At 30.8% G+C, this 20,313-nt stretch overlaps 1 long non-coding RNA gene across 1 annotated transcript; it reads left to right on the top strand.

The window, feature by feature from the left end:
- The first annotated feature begins 13,713 nt into the window (after nucleotides 1-13,713).
- On the top strand, nucleotides 13,714-19,372 carry LOC121125949 (uncharacterized). Its single transcript, XR_005866788.2, has 2 exons — nucleotides 13,714-18,738; nucleotides 18,793-19,372. It is a non-coding gene; the product is annotated as an uncharacterized lncRNA (long non-coding RNA).
- The last annotated feature ends 941 nt before the right edge of the window (nucleotides 19,373-20,313 follow it).

Below are 20,313 nucleotides of genomic sequence, written 5' to 3'. Positions count from 1 at the left end.
TTATGTTTGGCTTTTTTAGTAATTGTTCATATATAATTAATGAATATTTGAATAAAAAATTTGCTGAAATATTGTTAATATCATCTTAAAAAATATAATAGATCTTGAAGTGAAAATAAATATATTTAATAAATAATATTTTATAGTAAATATTTAAGAGCGTGTCATTTTGACCCGTAAGGCATCGCGTGTATATAAAAATGAAAGACCACATAAGGGTTTATATCTTTTTCCCCTTGGAAAGATATCAAGTCCAGTAACGAGTTATACAACTCTAATGCTTTATTTGCAAATGGACAGGAATATAATTTCCTGTTGATCCCTAGTCATATATATAAATCGGCCATCTTAATTTTTTTTGGCTATCATATACAAATGCAATGCCACGCTTTTAATAAAATATTACTGAGCAATATAATTATAATAAAGTATCGAATAGAATGCTATATAGGATTTTAATATAATGAAATATATATAATTCATTTTAAAAGTGGTAGATTATAGTAATTATAGTCTGGGACTATGTTGATGATTGACTTATTTGCCTAGCTAGTAAATGATTTTCGGCCTTTTTTATAATTATTTTTAGAGGAAAAGTTGCGTGATACAATCAAGGTAACGACGTGATATGGTATTTTATTACAAATAATATTATCATTCAGGGAGTTGTATTATTTTGCCACAAAATGATGCCACTCTCTGTCGCTTTGTTTACATACAAATTTAAGTAAATAAATGATCCGTGTCAAGAAAAAACTAAGTATAGCGATTAAAAAAAGGAAAAACGTTTAATATATCGGCTCTTTCTTCATTTTAGCTCATTATATAGTGTTTCTTAATATCTCTCTCGAAAAGAAAAATTATCATCTATCCTTGGTGTAAATTAATTTAAAAATGCATGATTAAAAAAACATATATGACTTTAAATATAATAATAAATTTTCCTTGCACGAATGCTATTTTAAATGTCGAAGGTTCTCCTTTTTACTCATTTTCTCCCTCAAAATCATATAAGGGTAGCTGATATTAAGAATAATCTTAATTCACAAGGTTAATAGAAATACAAGGTTATACCATAACGAGTGTTGATTAGTGATGTCATATAATATGATTGGTTGTGTGTTTTGTCAAAATCTGTGTGTCTTGCCCAGCAGTCGGTCCGATACATCAAACTGAAAATTCTAGTAAGCCCCATTACATGATGGTCTAATCTTGTACATCTATTAGCCTTGATAATTCAGTAATACTATATGTCTCGCTCCCCCCTTCTCCTCGCGCTCTTACACAAATCTCATCTCTAAATATATGTAAACAATGCTCATGCCCCATATTTACTATATTTTTGTAGTTAGCAAATAATAGATATTAGAAGGTTCATGGGAAGTTTTTTTTTACTCATCCCAGATCACCTCACGAACGTAAGAAAATACTATCTATTCTTGTCAGCTGTTGATGTTTCTACCTGCCTCCTGCCCCTCTAATCAGTTTTTTGAACGTTGATTTCTAGAATTACCAATTAGCTCTTGCTTAGCTGGGAACAATTCCCAACAATACTTTCATTGTTGGATTACATTGTCTGACTATCAACTGATTTTTTCGTATTTTGTATGTTGCTTTTTTGAGGAAAGGTTTTGATATATGCGAAATAAAGGTAACGTCTTGTTATGCGTGTAGATTAGATTACTGACAATGTCAGTAATTTGCAAATCCGAGTCAAGTTTAATATCTTTGAATGTTCTCAAATCAACCCGAAAATCACATTTGATGTGCTTTATTCCAAGTGGTATGAGTAAAACAAGTTACTTTGACTTTTATGGAGGCTTGCTTGGTTAACTTTACATATTGACAATGTACATAGAATTAAACCTGTTCAACAACCTATTTTCTATGTTTTAAAATATGTATTTGTATCGTTTCTACATATTTAGATATTTTTGGTTTAACATTCTTAACATAATTTGACAATTGAAGTGACAGGTTATCAAATTAATGACTCAATTTCAGGTCTCATGACACCTCTGTTGTACATCATACAAAATTTCCGGGAATGGAATAGTAGTCAATCCAAATATCGTTATAATATTGTTTGTTCAACCATTCCCTACAAAAAAAGTAATGCCAAGAGAATATGTGAAAATCGGTGCAGTACCGAAGTGTGTGATTTAAAAAATAATTGTATTTTAATTATTGTATGATTTTGTTCATATTCTGAACCCGCATGGTTTAATTGCCAAATGTTAGATAAATATAACTCTAAGTAAAAAAATAATTTATTTTTTTGTGTTGTAGGATAATTGTTAATTTTAATGAGTAGGAGAGCCATGACCCCCTGTTAAGTGGGGCTGACAAAACGGAATACAAGTTTAATTTACATAACCTCCAGACACCCCTGGCTGTTGGAGATAAAAAAGCTAAGTTTATTCAGCACGATTTCCCAGGAATCTATACATATTAGATATATTGAAGTTTACATATATTATATAAGGTTGTAAATTTTACGCATTTTTAGTGTTCAAGTTTTTATTTTTGGGAACCAGAACGCTGTATTTAATTTTTTAAAGTTTTTATAATTTATTCATTTTTGAGGGGAGACCATTTAAGTATGAAGTGTAACAACGAGTGTGTGTGTGCCCCTGAGTTATGGAGAGTAACACTGATGAACCTTGGGGACTTATAAGTGTAAGCCCCATTGGACTCAGTTTGGGATTTGAAATGGTGTAACACCTGTGTTTGTCCTTGCTTGATACAGGATGTTTGATCATCACTAATAAGGGTCTAAAGAAATGTTCTGAACTCGAAAGAGATCTTTTTTAGGCTATAAAATAATGAAAAAAAGAACAAGATACAGAATCAATAAAAACACTTTTATAATTATAAAAAATACTTTTACATAAGTTTTATTCATCAAACTTTTAATTTAGGGATTATCTTAATTGTGAAAAATGACACTAAACGAGAATAGCCCATAATTTCTATAATCCCAAATTTTTTTAAAACATGATACGTCATAGAAAAACAGAGATCTGTTTTGGATTATGCACTCAAAGATAAATTCCATCAGTTGTTGAAATTTCCTGCTCCCCAATTTTATTGATGTATTCTTCGAATCCATATCTTTAAGTGGTTTTGCTTGGAAATTCATGAAATTTTATTTTTTTAGAAGGATAGTTTATAATTTGACTCTCACATCTGGGAACACAGTACATTTTCACAATATCAGCTATACAATTTAATTGGTGCACAATAACGTCGTATAAAACATATTCGTAAATGGACAATTCGCATATATCCTATTCGTAAATTGACATTGGACAATTCGTATAAAACAAAATCGTATAAGGACATTTCGGTTAAAACAAATTCGTATAAATTTATGAGGGAACGGGGCATAGACTTTATGAATTGTCATTCTGTACCCCAAATGTTGGGAGTTTTATGGGGAACCGCCGGGTCCCAACATGGGATGCAACTTACTGCCAATACTTGAGGAAACAACTAAGAGCCTTAATAAACCCACAATTGTACCTCGAATGTGTAGGTTTTTTCGGAGTTTAGTAGTTCTCAATTCTTATTGCATTTATAATCTACTATATGTTTGAGGTACAGTTGGGGGAGGAGTTGTGAGGGAGGGCTATTAGTAGTTTCTTCAAATATCAGCAGCATGTTAAAGTGCGTAACATTTATATTCTGCTATTATCAAAATAAATTATTTATTCTCAGAACGTTGTTTTTTGTCAATTTTTATTTTTACAAATTTGCTCTCCATAAACATTACCCCACCCAATGCTATAAATAGTGATGTACATGGAGTGAATTTTATTAATGGTCTAATTTTTTTGGAATTGGTAATCCGAAGAATGAATTTTTTTTTCCTTAGGAGTTATTCTTATTATTTAATTCCTGAGTCCTGAGAACTTCCTTTCCTAAATAGATTCAATTATATTAAAAACCTGATTGATTATTCATGTGTGTTCATAAAAAATCACTCATGATTTATTGCAGAGTTAAAATTGTAAGTCCTTGCTAGACTAAGAGTAGAACTGTTGTCCGTCATTGGAGTAATCCTTGCTAATGTCCTTGTTTATTACCTTATCCCCCTTTCTCCTTTGTAATAGCTGATTGTAGCGCATCTCTTCTAAAACATTTTTTCAAATTGGCAGGGTTAGTATGTTGATTTCAGTGTTTTCTTTTAAACATGCCCATTATAGACTAAATTTTCATCTCTACCTATAAACATAGTGGCGAAACGAAGACTAAATGATCAATATTTTCAGACATGTCACGACGTTGCCTTTTTTACACAAAAATAACCTATTTATTTTGTTGTCAGATGCCTTCGTCTCACTTGATACGTCATGGCTATTTCATAATTTATTCTTTTTGATAAATAAAAGAAGTAAAAAGTTATTTTATATACTTAGTCTCCGTTTCCAAAAGAATAGAAGTAGTACAATTTCTTATTTATTCCTCATTGTATCTTTTTAATAAATTGACCATATTATTATTTATGTGAGGAAATTTTGACTATTACATAGCAATAGTGTAATATACTATGTAGAAATGTAATATTATGAAATATATATATATAAATAGGATTCATTTTAAAAATTGTTTAGAAAAAATTATAGTATGAGAGTATTTAGAGATAAATAGCCATTTGAGCTGGTAGTATTTGGCTAACTACGAGACAACTTTTTTTTTTTTTGAGGAAAAGTACAATCATTCTAAGGATGTGTGAAAGCCATAGAATATATGTATAAAGAACTAGAAGAGCAATACGGGCAATTCTGATGAATTGATCGCCTTCTTTTTGTTATGCGTTAAACAGCTGAAATCCAGGTATACAACTGATTATATGTATTAAAAATGTCTACCTCAGTCTCTTGTTTATCACAGTTATTATTAATTATAACTTATTAATTAAGTAATATAATATTATTTTTTTTTATAAATATAAAAGATAAAAATGTCAAAATGGCCTCGTGAATAATTCAATCTACGCTCAAGAAAGCATAAATTCGTCGAGATCTTCTATAGAATCATCGTATACTTTTTATATTTATCAACTATCGGGTTCCATAAAACGGTAGGATAATCGACTGAAGATCCAGTGAAGAACAGAGAGAGAGAGTTCTCATCCAGCATCCACTGCTCCTTCATTGAAGTTCTTGAGTCTTTTTCTCCGTAAGTCAACTCTACTTCGTCTCCTACTCAAAGAAAACTATTTCATTGATAAATGTTCTTGATGTATATAATACAGAAATAATTCATCTCAATCACATTGATATCAATTCAATTTATAAAGTGGAGTTTGAGAATTATGTTCTATATCGATACTTATATAACCTGGACACTTTAAGCATCATCCCGATTAGTGATTTTTTTAATAATTGTGTCTCTTTTGTGAAAGAGACACAAGTGGAAGATAAATATAACCTCATAAAGATCTCTTTTTTTTCTCGATAGTTTTGTCTGCAAAGCATATTCTATTGCATATAAATAGTTATTGTATCTTGTATCATATCATCCTATACTTATATTATTGAACTCAAGAGTTACACAAAGAAAAAATAATGGAAAATATGTACAGTGAGGAAAAAAGAAATTTCTAATTCTGCACCAAGAAATCCTTCATTGACACTCTTGAAGTAAACTCAAGTTTGAATTCGCGCTGTACCTCAAATATAGACAATGATATATCTTGAACACTTCGAGCCTCACTCCCAATTTCCCCTTAGTACTCGTATGACTATTTTGCCTTTGGAAAACAAGTAGAAGATTATTTTAAACTCTCAAAGATATTATGCTTCATTTATATTTTTTTCTCCATATTTTGGTCTAAAATACATTATTATATAATGTTATTACATATAAATAGTTATTGGGAAGGAGTAAGGGACTATGTGCTTTCACAAATCTAAGTGACTTCTTAACTTTAATAGATTTCTATTATAATATATGAATGTCGTTGTAATTTCCAAACTTATTGAATATACTCTCTATAAGACAAAAATATATAAATTACTAAATGTGTACCATTCGAGCGAATTATAAGCTGTTTGATTGAAAACAATAGTTAAAATATATCAAAATATTAGTATGACTCTTTGAGTATTAATTGAACAAATAAAAATAATTAAAACATCAATGGTATTCTTCTAAATCCCACATTGTCCTCCGAGGACAATAATTATAATAATTTTATTAAAAATACTAATAAAATATTATAAATTAAAGGCCGTACTTATTACATAATCGTTAAATAATAATATCATGGATTAGTAAACAATAATTAATTAAAGCTTTTTATAAGGAGCACAATTTCAATACATATAATGAAATTACAAATAGTTTAATACATAAATTTCAACGCTTTATTACTGCATTAGGGTAGATATTTATTTCTTCTTTTAGGTTGTTCTCTCCTTTCATTCGGCAAATACGTTGCCCTTCTAGTTCTTTATATAATATATAAAGAACGAGAAGGAAAACGTGTCGTTCTTTGGTCAGAGCACTGATAAGGGAAAAAGAAGCAAAAAATCGAGAGGTGACAACAAAATAAAGTGTCAATTTTTATCCGTTTTGTGAGATAACGCCGACCTAAATTCTTCATTTAAAATGATTAATCTATTTTTGGTTTTCAACTTGTACAATTTCCTTATACAATTTTCAACTCATAAACGAGATATTATACTATAAATAAAACAACCTCCTTTTTAAAATATATCTTTAGTATGGGGGATATTCAAGGTCTTCTAAGTAGCACGGATTCATCTATTGCAAAACATTTCTGTAGAGTATTAAAATAAAGCAGACTAGTATGATTTCTTTTAGGACATTCAAGTTCGAAATAATTGTTCTCCTTGAATTTTCTTTTGGTTTAAATTTTCATAATGAATCCTTGAAAAGCAAGGTGGGGGGAGTATAAAAAACAAAAGATATACATAAGTAATTTGGATAGAGCCCAATTTATGGATGATTTTTATCATCCATCATTTTACTGCTCCCTTATTATCTAGTATTAATCTCATTTTTCACCCTTTTCTGTTGTTTCTTCCGATCTCATCTTCACACTTTGGATGTTTATTAATAATTTTTTTAAAGAGTACCAAGCCTTCAATAAATATGATTAGAGATGTGAAAATTGTCAGAAGTATCACGAGTGTCAATAAATTTTAAAATCCCTATATATAACATACATAGTGTTTAACAACAAATTTTTAACGCATGTGTAGGTAGGACGTTGTTTGTAATTTTGGCGGCTAAATAGAAGTGTTTGACGTCAGTTAAAATAAATGGGATCGAACAACGGAGTATTTATTCCACAAACTTGTAATCAGAAAAAAATCGGTACTAGACCGAGTCTCAATAATTTACATATAAATATTAAAAAAATATATAAATAATTCTAAGAAATTTTATTCAGTATATAATACTTCTTGATTGACTATATTGATATTGAATATTTATAGTATATCAGTAGTGCCCCGAGTTATGAGGGGCCAAAAAACAGACAAAATTTGCTTTATTATTAAAAAAGATAACTCCGTAAGAAATTCTCATTTTTACTTTCCGTTATTAACAGAGTACATATATTAAGAAATAATAAAGATGAATGAGATGAGGTGTAGCAACGAGCGTTTGTAGCTAAAGCACAGCTTGTCATATTTAAAAAAAAAGAGAAGTACTCAGTACATATTTATGTTTATTGTTAAAGGAAAGTTTGTTTATCTTTTTGTCTGTTTATCAACCCCTAATAACTCTTAACAATGCCGCGTATTTTTATAAAAGATGAATTTGGGCCTTTAAAAAATACTTAAATTTGGGTTTTACTTTTTATCTCTCTTTTTTATTGCAGAAATTTTTCAATTTCTCGCCCCCTGCCATACTGTCACTGATTACATATGTACACTTTAACTATTCTCTAACGACTAATTAATTTTAAATATATTAAAAGTGGAAGTAATTACGAATGAGTTTTCTTTCCTTATAAATAATATTCACTTTTTATTTAGAGACAAGAGATTTAGAGTGTAAACTCCATTAGGATAAATATTATTTGGTTTATTCATGTAGAAAATGAAAGAGATGATTCAATAAGAAGTGGGCACTTAAGAGAAATTAATGATGTAGGTAGAAGCTAGGAAATAGACCAGAATAGCGTTAATCTCTGATCCATACATAGAATCATAGTATGATATAATATTCTGTAATAAACCCTGGATTATGTAATTATTAATCCTTTACATTAAAAGGAAGGGTATTGATCCCAGGGAGCTCCTTCCTTCAGTCAAAAGGCTTCATAGTCCCCTAGGGGATCATCCTACAGGAGAGATATTATTTGCATATATATATACACAAAGATACGTAATAGTATGATCTAATACGATTTCTAACAATAGATACTTTAGGGCATCGGTAGGATTATCTATTTTTTTTTTTGGGGGCTTGTTTTTGGGAATCAATTAAAAATAAATAAATAAAAATAATTTTTTTTTTAATTTCAAAAATTCACAAAAATTCCATAAATTATATTTTTTGGAATACAAAATTCAAACATTAATCTCCCATTATGATTAGAATTTTTTTCCAAAAAGTCCTCAACTGTAAACAAATAACTAAATTTTTTTTGAAAAAAATTCAAAACATTAAATTGTAGGAAAATATTTCAAAAATCAACATTACCCTCAAAAAATGTAATTTTTTGCAATTTTTTAAAATTAATACATAGCTACTAATAAGAATTTTTTTTTTTTTGAAGAAACAAAATTCTAATATTAAATTTTATAATAAGTCTGCAGCTGTTCCCAAAAAATTTAAAAATTAAATTTTTTGAGAAAAAAAATTCTTATAAGAAAATTAAAATTTCAGCTATTCTCAAAAAGAAAAGTTTATTGTAAAAAAAATTCCAAAGCCCACTTTTCTTCACAAAAAGTATTTTTTTCTTTGAAAAAAATTTCAAAAGTCCATAGTTATTCACAACAAATTAAATTTTTATTGAAAAAAATTGAAAATTTAATGTTTTGGATATTTGGGATATTTAATCCAGCCCACCCACTGCGGACGTCTATATACTTTATCAAAATGTGTATATTTAGGCTGTAGGCAGTGCTTTCAGATACCTGAAACAAAAATGTTCATTATACATAAAAACTATTGTAATTTCTATAACTAGATGCTTGAGAAATTAAACTTTGATAATTATTTTCTTGTCCCCTGAGTCCAAATTGTATGTTTAAAATGGCTTCCAACAAGTCAGTCTTTTTATATTTTCTTTCAATGTCTTTGACAACTTCAACTTCCATAGATAAATTTCTTGAGAGAAAAATAGAAAGAAAATTAACTTGACAACTTTAAAAATGCGTGAGAGGAAGACAGCTTAACTGTTACGATTTTATTTAATTAGCTAAAGTAGGGTGCTTTGGCGGTATGATACAAATGTTCTACCTATAGTAAAAACACACTGTATAAAATATTTTTAAATTCGAATAAATTTTACTGTTGCAGCATTTAGCATTTTGAAATGAGAATATTTTAGTATATGGTTATATTACTCTGGCAAGCAAGCCTAAACATTCATTTTTCTCATTTTCCAGAATTGTGTGTTTAATAATATTATTGTTAACCTGCATTTCATCAAAAATTTGTTGTATTAAGTTTAGATAATAAGAAATACATGGTTACCTATCGAAAAATATGGCTTTAACTGCTTAAGAGAGACAAGTGAAAGAAATTGCATCACTTCAGTGGGATACAAAACTTATTGGTACTGTGATCCACCAAACCTCCCATGATTTTAAAAATGTTTTTATTTAGTTATGGTGGCATAGCAAAACGTTTTTACTTGATAAAAAATAATCTTGTAGAACTTTCATAATTTTGGTTAACATTTACCGGGCCAACATCAAGATTAAAAAATGGGAATATTACGAGATTTATGTCTGTTAACTCAATAAATGAGATAAAAGTAATTTAAATCATAAGAAATATATTTCCTATTTATACTTTCTTGCAGAATATATAAGACATCAAATAGTATTATTGGTTTGGATGTTCATTAAAAAATACAAGAAATTTCGTTATGTGATAGCCAAATTCCGAAAAAAAAAAAAATCAAAGGTAAATGTGATAATCTTCACAGCTACTCATAGTTACTCACCATTACATTAGCTTTATCTTGCGTAGTCCTATCTGTTTATACTACATGTAAAATATTTTGAAAATGTTTTTTCTAATTTAACAACACCACTAAAGTCTGAGATTAGTTTTCCGTCTCTTTCTGCAAAGTCATTATGGAATTGATCTTTGATTTGGAAGACATATAAGACGACAAAATTCTTCACTCTGTAACTTTTTTGGTGAAGAAATTAGTCTCTAAGCTATGTTATGTCAATCGGAAAACTTGATTTCCCAAAGCCTGTACCAAAGCGGTATATATGTATGTCCTGTCTGTTACCGAGCTCATTTTCATTACTATAAGCCTCTTAGCCATAGAGTGTAACTCCATTTGATAGAGTTAAATCACTGATGAGGGCAAGTGGTATCATTTCTGCGGTTAAATACCACAGATAACGAGATAGAGAAGATATTGCGCTCTTAGATTGATTACCATATATTTGTGGGATTTCTTGTACAGACACAAATCATTCCAATGAATATCCTCAGCTGTGGTACATGAATTCCGCTATGAGCTTTAAAGAAACATACAAAATTGACTAATATTTATAACTTCTCAACCTGATATTTGGACTGATTTAAGTTGACAATAATAATATTGTGTTGTAAAAAACAATTTTGATTGAAAACAGGAATTTCAAACATCCAGCGGGCCTTGTGCACTGCATGAGGAAGTTTGAGGCAAAAATCCTAGTTGCTGAGGGATCAAAATATAACACTCATAGTTCAGATTATTCCTTATAATCATAACGCTGATGTTGTGTAGAGACTTTTGACACACTGAAGTGCTTCATTTCTCCATTCTTAATTTCATTAATGAACTTAGATCAACAAGTGTAAGCTTTTTTTTGCGGAGGCACTTTCAAAAATGTCAAGAAATATTTTGAAGATGGATACTTTTGGTGATTTCGACGCTTCTATTTCCGGTCTTATAATATCGTAGTCATCATCACCTCACCAATGGGATGACGACATGCTTCTCAGAGTAACAGCTGTCCAAAGGACTTTTGAATACAAATACAAGCAACAGTAACACGGCCTGTGTTAGAAGAAATTGTCTCAAACACCCTCGATACAACTGATTTTTCACATTTACATAGTTTCAGAATTTATATGCTTTTCTCAACTATAATGTTTAAAAAATTAAAACAACATATTTACGAGGAAATAATATTATTAAACACATGACACAATTCTGGAAAATGAAAAAATGAATGTTTAGGCTTGCTTGCCAGAGTAATATAGCCATATACTAAAATATTCTCATTTCAAAATGCTAAATCCTGCAACAGTAAAATTTATTCGAATTTAAAAATATTTCACACAGTGTGTTTTTACTATAGGTAGAACATTTGTATCATACCGCCAAGGGAATATTTTTTAGAGTAGGGGGTCTGATGCACTCTAAGCTACAGACATCTATGAGAAGGTGAGGAAGGAAATAAACATAATTTTCACACTGTATTAAGTAAGGACTTATGTATGCAAAGAAGTACTCCGATGTCAATTCTTATTTCTACTCCAGCACAAATCATCAGTGTTACTCTCTTTTTTTCATGAGAACACTTAGTTATTGTATACTTTGCCCTCTCCTCAACAATGTCAATGATACAATAATTATAACAACATTCGAAAATAAAAAATAAAAACACTTTCTCGTGCTCTTCTATTTTTAAAACTTTAGACAATCCTTCCAACGTGTGCAAATCTGATTGAAACACAAATCATCTTTCAAACCAAGGGAAAATGACCAAATCATGTGCAAGATGTCTCTTTTGAGGTTAAACAGATAACGTCACTTTTTCCTCATGACTTAGGCAATTATTTATGATATTTATGAAAATGATGGGGTGTTATCAAACGCAATGAGAAGGGAGTCAGAGTAAAGAAGAAGGCATTTTGAGTCTGCTACAGCAAACTTTATAATGACTTCGAGTTGTGGGTTATCTCCTCTCAACGGGAAGAGTTGGCGAAATTATGTAACAGAGCACTCTAAAAAACACAAAGGATGGATGGAGCCTGTTCCTTTCTAGAAACCTTGTGTTAACCATGTGAATTCAATTAAAAGGGTGAATTCATAGAGGTTGTGTAGATAGTGATAGTAAGCTTCTGGTTTGAGATCCAAAAACTTTCAATCTATAGCGATTTTTTATAAAAACATTAATGTAACCAATCACGTTTCGAATATGCCTATTCGAATATACTTATAAGATTAAACCATAAATAAACCCTGTCTTACATAACTATGAATGTTATTTAATAATTTTTTGATATAATCGCATAAAACGTTTCATATATGACGTCATAGGAAGGTAAGCAATGAGGGATTAATGTTTTCGCTGAAGATGGAGTTCTTTTGTATAGTATTGTATACGGCTTACCTATTTGACAAAGTATCGTCATTTGTCAAATTCATGAACCCTTTATCTGTGGTTTTCAAACTTTTCACAATGCCTACGATCTGGGAACCTCCCTTAAAATCCCTAAAATAACTGTACAATCATATTTCTTAGTCTCCTTCGGATACTAGTACGTCGTTTAAGTAGTCTGGTAACTTTTCAAGTTGGTTACTTTCTTCATCGCCCACTGCGTGCCAGACATAACCTCTTCTGGACCGTCAGAATCCTCCTCGCGGAGTAGAAATTTGATATTTTTGAATACGAAACAGTAATTCTGGTTTTGGTTGGAGCTGCAGGGGGTTGGCTAACGCTCCAGATGCCTCTACTGTTGAGGAAATATTAAGAGCTTCTAGGATAGCCGGATACTCAAGAGCCATTTGTACCCTAGATCGTCTTCCATGATCCTATGAATGTTTTCTTTTGGTACACAAACGTCTGCTGCAACTTTTCAAGAACTCAGCCTAGAGTTGACGTCAATCAGAACACTCCATGGCTCTAGTCCAGTTTAAAGCAGTCTGCTGAGAAGGGGAGTTTCCGGGTTCGGTGCCTGATTTTCCCATCTTTCAGGTAGACAAAGCTACGAAAACAAAGTTTCTTCATTTGCGCAGCGATGAAATGACTAAATAATACATTACCTTGACACTTAATACCCAAATAAAAGAAACGATCCTTTCTTACACTTCAGGGCGATGATGATCTAATTTTTTTCTATCGTTTCGGGGAAAGTGCTCTCAAATGATTTATGACTCAACCTAATATTTGTTAAAAATGTTCCTTAATGGACATGAGCGGTTTTTTTAAAGTTATGAATGATTTATTATAAAGGTAAGGATATCAGCACCGCCTTGAGTTTAATATTGCTTATAGTAGTTTGTAAACTCATTTGTTTATAAATTATAACTAAGTACATAAGGTACATCTTGTGACCGTTGATTTGTTGTTTAAAATTTGATGATGCCCTATTAATTTACTTTTAATTAGTGATGGGACGATTAATATTTTTCTGTGAATAATTATGTATTTTTGAAATTTTTCCCCAAAAAATTTAATAATTCAATTTAAAAAAAAAAATGGATTTTTGAAATTTCTTTCAAAAAAGTTCTATATTTATAATTGTTTCCCAAAATTTTCATTTTTGTGAGCAGCAGTGAATTTTGAAAAAATTTCATCAAAAAGTGTAATTTTTTGCAAATAGATTTTTTTAATTTTTTTCAAAATAATTTTATTTTCTGTGAATGGCTGAGGATTTTTTGATTGTTTTTGTAAAAAGTTGTGGATTTTTGAAAAAAAAAAATCCAAAAAGTTTAATCTTTGGATTTTTTTCAAAGGAAAAACAAAAAACAAGCCACAAAATTGTAGTTTTTACTTGGGATCGTTTTTTTTTAAACCGTACCATCACTACTTTTAATAAATAAGGTCATTAAATTCCTGAGCAAAAATATGGGAAGTAATATACCACAGTTTTGAGGGCCACGGTCTTGAATGAAAACTACTCTTCAAGTCCTCTTCTTCTGAGAAAACCCCGATATATAATAATAAGTAAATTTATATATTATTTGTATTTATATTTACAAATGTAATTTTTTGTTTATACCTTAATCTCTTTTAAATCATGTGATTCTAACTGTGTTTTAATTGTACTATTATTATAACTACTTAGTTCTCAAGGAAAGCAAAAGCCTCTCGTTATCTTTACAAGATAATTAAACCTTAATTCATTATAGGTTTACCTTAAAAAAAAAGGCAATTAATAGGTACAACTCTAATGAGTTTTCAAGGATATTCTTTGTATTAGGAGTACTTAAGAAATATATAGCCATTGGTGTGATTTACTTGTTTGATAAACTACCAGATAATTTGGAGCCTTGTTTCAGTTTGTTTTTGAAAGAAAGGTTGCGTGATATAATACAAATGAAGACGTGGTATTAATCCTACCATATGTAGTTCATAATTTCATTCTTTGAAGTTCATAATACATAAAGGTAGCTGCTTTAAAAAAGCTCAAAAGGAAAATACGTTGGATCTTAGTTTTTCTTTAAAGTGTTTCATGGTGAGGGGATACTGAGTTTTCTTACGTTCCTCTAATAAAAAAGAGCTTAATCACGTTTCCTTATCATTAATCAAACACAATCCTTTATTCATATCTATGTAGTATGGATGAATTTCAAAATGTTTCGAATCCCTTGTGTCTACTATATACATAATATTTACATACATTAAAACAGTACTCATAGTCATACAGGGTACTGAGTACACATGCCTACAGAGAATGATATCTCCTCATTCTTCGTCTTTTTATTACGTAAATAATTACTAAATCTTTTAATACCCTTAATTAATGATTAATAATAGTTTTGAAATGAAAAAAGAACGATTATAATGATTCATTTCCTGAGAAGAAAGTAGTAGAGGACCCTGTTAAAGGTGAAGAACAATTATGCAATCTACAGTGTGTGTAACCGAAATCAGACAAAGCCTAAAAGGTTTCAAATGGAGAGTAAGGATTAGAGTTGCAAGTTTGAAATTTCTACCGAGCTTTTATGTTTTTATGAAGAACATTTACAAGTAACTTTTTGAGTATTTTGTCATTATTTAAATAATAAAACAGACAAAACAAAACAACTATATTTGCTACACACGGAAACAATGCCCAGGAACATTGTCAACCAGTTCCGTACCACTGCTCCGTACCACTTTTTATGAAGTTAGAGACAGATTTTCAAAGGGATCTGGGTTAATTTGAAGGCTTAAAGTCAAAAGTTTGGATTGAGTCAAATTTATATGATTTTTGGCCTGCATCCATGTTTCCCTATGTTAAGGGTTCCATCATTGCAGCTTGGTACGAAATGGATTATATCTACATCAGAAAGACTTGCTCTAGCTTTAGGACCCGTTTGGTGCCTGTTGAGGTGGCCAATGGGAATCATGTTGAATAATTAGATAATGATTTATTAAACAAAATTTCAAATTTTTATCTTTTATTGTTCCTAAGATATATGATCAAATATTGTTTTCTAACATTTGCTCAGATTTCGGTTAGACACACTGTACATAATCAATATTAAATTAGTGATGGGCTTCTATGTTCAATTGCAACCTCGACTTTCAAAGGAAAAGGAAACATTTAACAAAAAATAAGATTTTGCCATGCTGAGGAGCCTGTTACTATTAGAGTTTAATTAAGATTCTCATTTCGACTCAATACATTGATTCCTGGACAATACGTTACATATTTCAAATTATATAATACAGCACTTAATAAGTCACGGTCTGACCCATATTTAGCTACATTGTTGACAAACCCACATAATTTCCAGTTAGTACTAACCTTCAAATAGTACGTATCAACATTTTATTGTATTATGATCGTTAGTTAAGAAGATATAGTCGTTATAGTGATATAGTGACACCAGTTTTGTAAACGACTTTTACCGTCTGCTGTCTGCTGAAAAACTGGACCGTGGACTAGTCGAAAAACTCTGGGAACGACCGTTACCTTTCCTATACGGTCGATGAGCCTTAAAATCAAGGGTAATAAGTACCCAGACGTTTCCAAGGATGTGATCTTCCCTTGGGGAAAGTCCAACTATCCGGAGGCAAACTATGTATTCCAGCAGGACTCTGCCTCGGGCACAGGGCCAGGCCCACCTAGAAATGTCTTGAAAAGAATTTATCCGTTTCTGGAAACACAAATTGTGCCCTCTTTCCTCGACCGACTTGAATCCTCTCGACCACGGTATCTGGGGCTATATCAAAAATAGGGACTATGCTGTCCCCATTCTAGTGTCGGCACGCCAAATACCTCCGCGAGAGTTAAAGGGCTGTCATATCTGAGGGCCACGTCGTCAAGGTCTGCACAGCCTTCAGTCCCTCGATCGAGACAATGGTGGGAGCAGAGGTCGGCCATTCTAAGAAACAACTTTGTAATTATTGTTCTTTTGAATAATATATAGCCCATTTATTCAGCCCTATGTTGTTCTTGACGAAGCTTACATTCACGGTCAAATGACGAGTCTTTACCCCATCAATCAGAATTATTGAGCTTGTCAAGTTCATATGTTCGAGCTAAGGTAGAGTAATACATACTTTCATATTCGATAAGAGCCTTCAAAAAGTGCCCCTTCAGCCCTCCCCCCTGAATCACTGCTATAAAATAGGCCTCCCATTCGTTCATCTTTGCTTTATCAGCCCTTCATATTATATTTAAATAAGTTAAAAAATATAAGCTTTGATTTCTTAAATTTATTGTAAGTACTATTTAAACAGAACGCTTAAATCTCATTTTTAGCATTCACCGTTAAAAAAATCCGTTCTGTTCATTGAACGCCGTTCAATTTTGATTTCCTTTTACAAAACTGCTTATATTTATCTAAATATACTGTAATTATTGTACGAACAGGTCTGAAAAGTTTCCAACCTCAAAGTGAAGATGGTGTCTCTCGTATATTAAAGCTAGTCACATCTGTCTCTTTATAGCTTTATATAGCTTTTATTTATTATAGCTTTACGCACTTCTCTCAGCGAAGTTACAGAGATGGGAACATCACTGCGAGAAGAGTGTAGAGTTACATGGAGACTATCTTGAAAAATAGACATTCATATTTTTTTCCACGTAAATACTCACATCAACTCACTCAAAAGACTTTTAGATAACACATGCTCGTCCTAAATAGCTGAAATTTTGGGTAGTAACTGTCAACAGATGCTAGATAGTTGTGACTAGCTTTTATTTACGATTGATGCCATCTTTACGTTAAGATCAGAAACTTGTCAGAACACTATCGTATGTTTTTTCAATCTTTTACCACATTGGCCAGGAATTTTGATACCATTAGAAAGTATAGATAGTAAGCTAATATACTTCAAAAATTGGGTTTGTAATTTGGGATCAAATATATTAGATTGATTTAATTTATTGGATTGTGTTGAATAACACCGCATTAAAAATTTTGTCAAATTGAAACTGACATTAAATTTTTTTAAGTTCATTAGGTGTAGAGTGCTACCTTTTTAAGCCGGATTTCGAAGGACACAAAAAAATCTGTACACTATAAAAGAGTATCTTCAAATTGTCAGGGTAATAACGTTACTTTTCGGGGGGGTTTTCATACTGAAAATGCTTAAGATTTACAACCCTATAGATACGAAATCCATATCTAAGTGTGTTCTGTACTAGCGTGATAAGCAAGTAAGGCGTGGGCCTCTTTCATGCAATGAATAAAGAAAGAAATTCTTTCATTCACCCGTATCTTGTACATACTATAATGTCTATCCATTCCTGGATTTTGTATTAAGGTATACTTATGTATTTTAATAAATGTCTAACCAACATTGAAACATACAAAATGGTACCTCCCATCCCCATTCAATTCCATATCTACCGTTAATATGTATATTGTCTGCATGATTACATATTATCCATTGACTTGCTTATATTTATATACACAATATGCATAGTGGCGCATTCAATAGCTTTATACATTTATCTATTGAATTAGTCTGACCTTGACCGGTAAAGTCCTGTTTTTAACAAATGACTTATATCCGGAGCAAACTAGGAACATCCTTTGCTCTCCATGGACTCTTATCCTAGCCCTACTATGAATCTCTCTCACTCTCTACTAAAATCTCATATTATATAAATTACTGTGAATCCAAACGGACTTGTTGACAACTGTTATTACTAGGATAATAAATTATAAGCATTTTTGGTGTGAAAAAAAAAGAAAAGAAACCATGACAATTTGAAAAATGCTTACGAGGAAAAAAGCTTAACGTCTTGTTACATTAGCTGCAAACAGCTGTCAGAGGAAGGAAATTTTTTGAACTTAATGTGCGTTAAAGCTTTAAACTAATTAGCTAAACGAGGGCCCATGTGATCAATAGCAGATAAATGTATTTGTTAAAACTTACTTTTTTGTCCGCTAGATGTACTATTTAGTTATTTTTTTTATCTTCAAGAGAATGGCAAGTGTAGTTACTAGCTAGAAACCAAGTAGAACCTATTTTTATATCAATAAATATTAATCTAGAGATGTGGTATTGGAGTGAAAATTAAAATTATGTCCAGAATCTTCCAAGAATGGTTAGCTTTGACAGCTTAGAATTTAAAGAGAAGGAAATGTCTTGCAATTCTGCTACTCAACTGACCCCTGTAAGGACTGTATGGCATTGCTGCCCACTATCGAATGATTTAATGGTTCATTCTCATTTTTAGAATAGTATCATTCTAAAAATCACCAGGAGATTCTAGAGGAAGATAAATTTTGTTTAGACAATCAAGTTGAGGAATGAGGTTGTCTCGTTTACGCCCAAAATGAATTGTAGGGATCTTGTCGCTCTCCTACTCGTAAGAAACAAAATCCTTCACAAGGTTCTTTCCATTCTATTGGGGGCCAAGAACTGGCTTTTTCTTTCTCGGAAAAGACCTTGGTTTTATTAAGAAGAGAACCGCCTCTCATTCGGTGTCAAACATCATCTTTAAATCCTTCATGAAAGAATTGATTGGGGACGCTTCGGAGGTGGATAAATTGATGGAATTAAATCGGAAGTTGGGACAGCTCTACACTGATCTGCAAAGGGAATGCTCATTTTTTTATCAGACAGAAAAGAGGGCAAATAACAGCCATGGACTACAGACTGCAGAGACTGATGGGACCTCAAAGAGGAGGTTATAGAAGAGATCTTCATTCAATTGGGGATTTATTAAGTTAATAGAGATGATCTCCGATGAAGGATACATATACATATATTCCGTAATAAATTAATAGAAATAAAGTATATAAATTATTCTTGAATGTGTGTTCCTTCTTTCCAACTTGTTTGGAGTAAAGCTTTATTAGATTCATTTTTGGGAAGATACTCAATTCACACATACTATGGGAGATGATCGTCTAATGAAGAGTCCGCCTACTACATATGTACATGATGTAAAATTCATAAGTCTCCAATTATTTATATAAGAAATAATTGAAACATTATATTGACAATAGGAAATTTTACTTATTTCAAAAGTGGGTTTCCATTAATGTTGTGTTCATTTAGTTTTTATTAAATTGGATATCTCGTTCATCACTATTTCATGAATTTATTTGGGATTTATATTAAGACACAGTCACATCATGATCATATTTTGGGAGCTCATGGTATAAGAGAGCATTTGTAATGTGCGATGTCATTCTATATCGAAGTATTATCGTATGTAATTTTTTATAAATTATAATTTAAAATTGATATTGCCAACTGTATTTATATATATTTATCCATGGGCGTCAGGATAATTCGTAAAAAAATTTAATTTTTTGGGAAAAAAAATATCAAAAATTAAATTTCAACTATAAAATTTTTCGAATAAGAATTTCAAAAATTAAATTTCAACTACAAAATTTTTTAAATAAAAATTTCAAATAGTAAATTTTTGGGGGAGAAATATCAAAAATCTATAGCTATGCACAGAAAAGTAAATTTTTTTCCAAAAAATTTATAAGATTAAATTTCTTCTAAAGACAAATTTAATTAAATTTCAAATATTAAATTTTTTGAAAAAAAATAAATTATTTGTCCAATGAAAAAGAATAAAAATTCTTAATAGAGGAGGGTAAGGTGAGGGGAGGGATACAGCCTCTTCATTCCACCCCCTACGAACGCCCTTGTTATTATAATTTGAATTATAACCTTGTAATTTAATGAAAGGTTGCGTTAGAATATAAATATTCAAATAAATGTAAATAGATGAGGC

Source organism: Lepeophtheirus salmonis, chromosome 1, assembly GCF_016086655.4.
Source record: "Lepeophtheirus salmonis chromosome 1, UVic_Lsal_1.4, whole genome shotgun sequence".
In the NCBI taxonomy this organism is placed as follows: domain Eukaryota; kingdom Metazoa; phylum Arthropoda; class Copepoda; order Siphonostomatoida; family Caligidae; genus Lepeophtheirus; species Lepeophtheirus salmonis.
The sequence above is the reverse complement of the archived record's forward strand: the minus strand, read 5'-3'. Positions and strand labels throughout refer to the sequence as shown.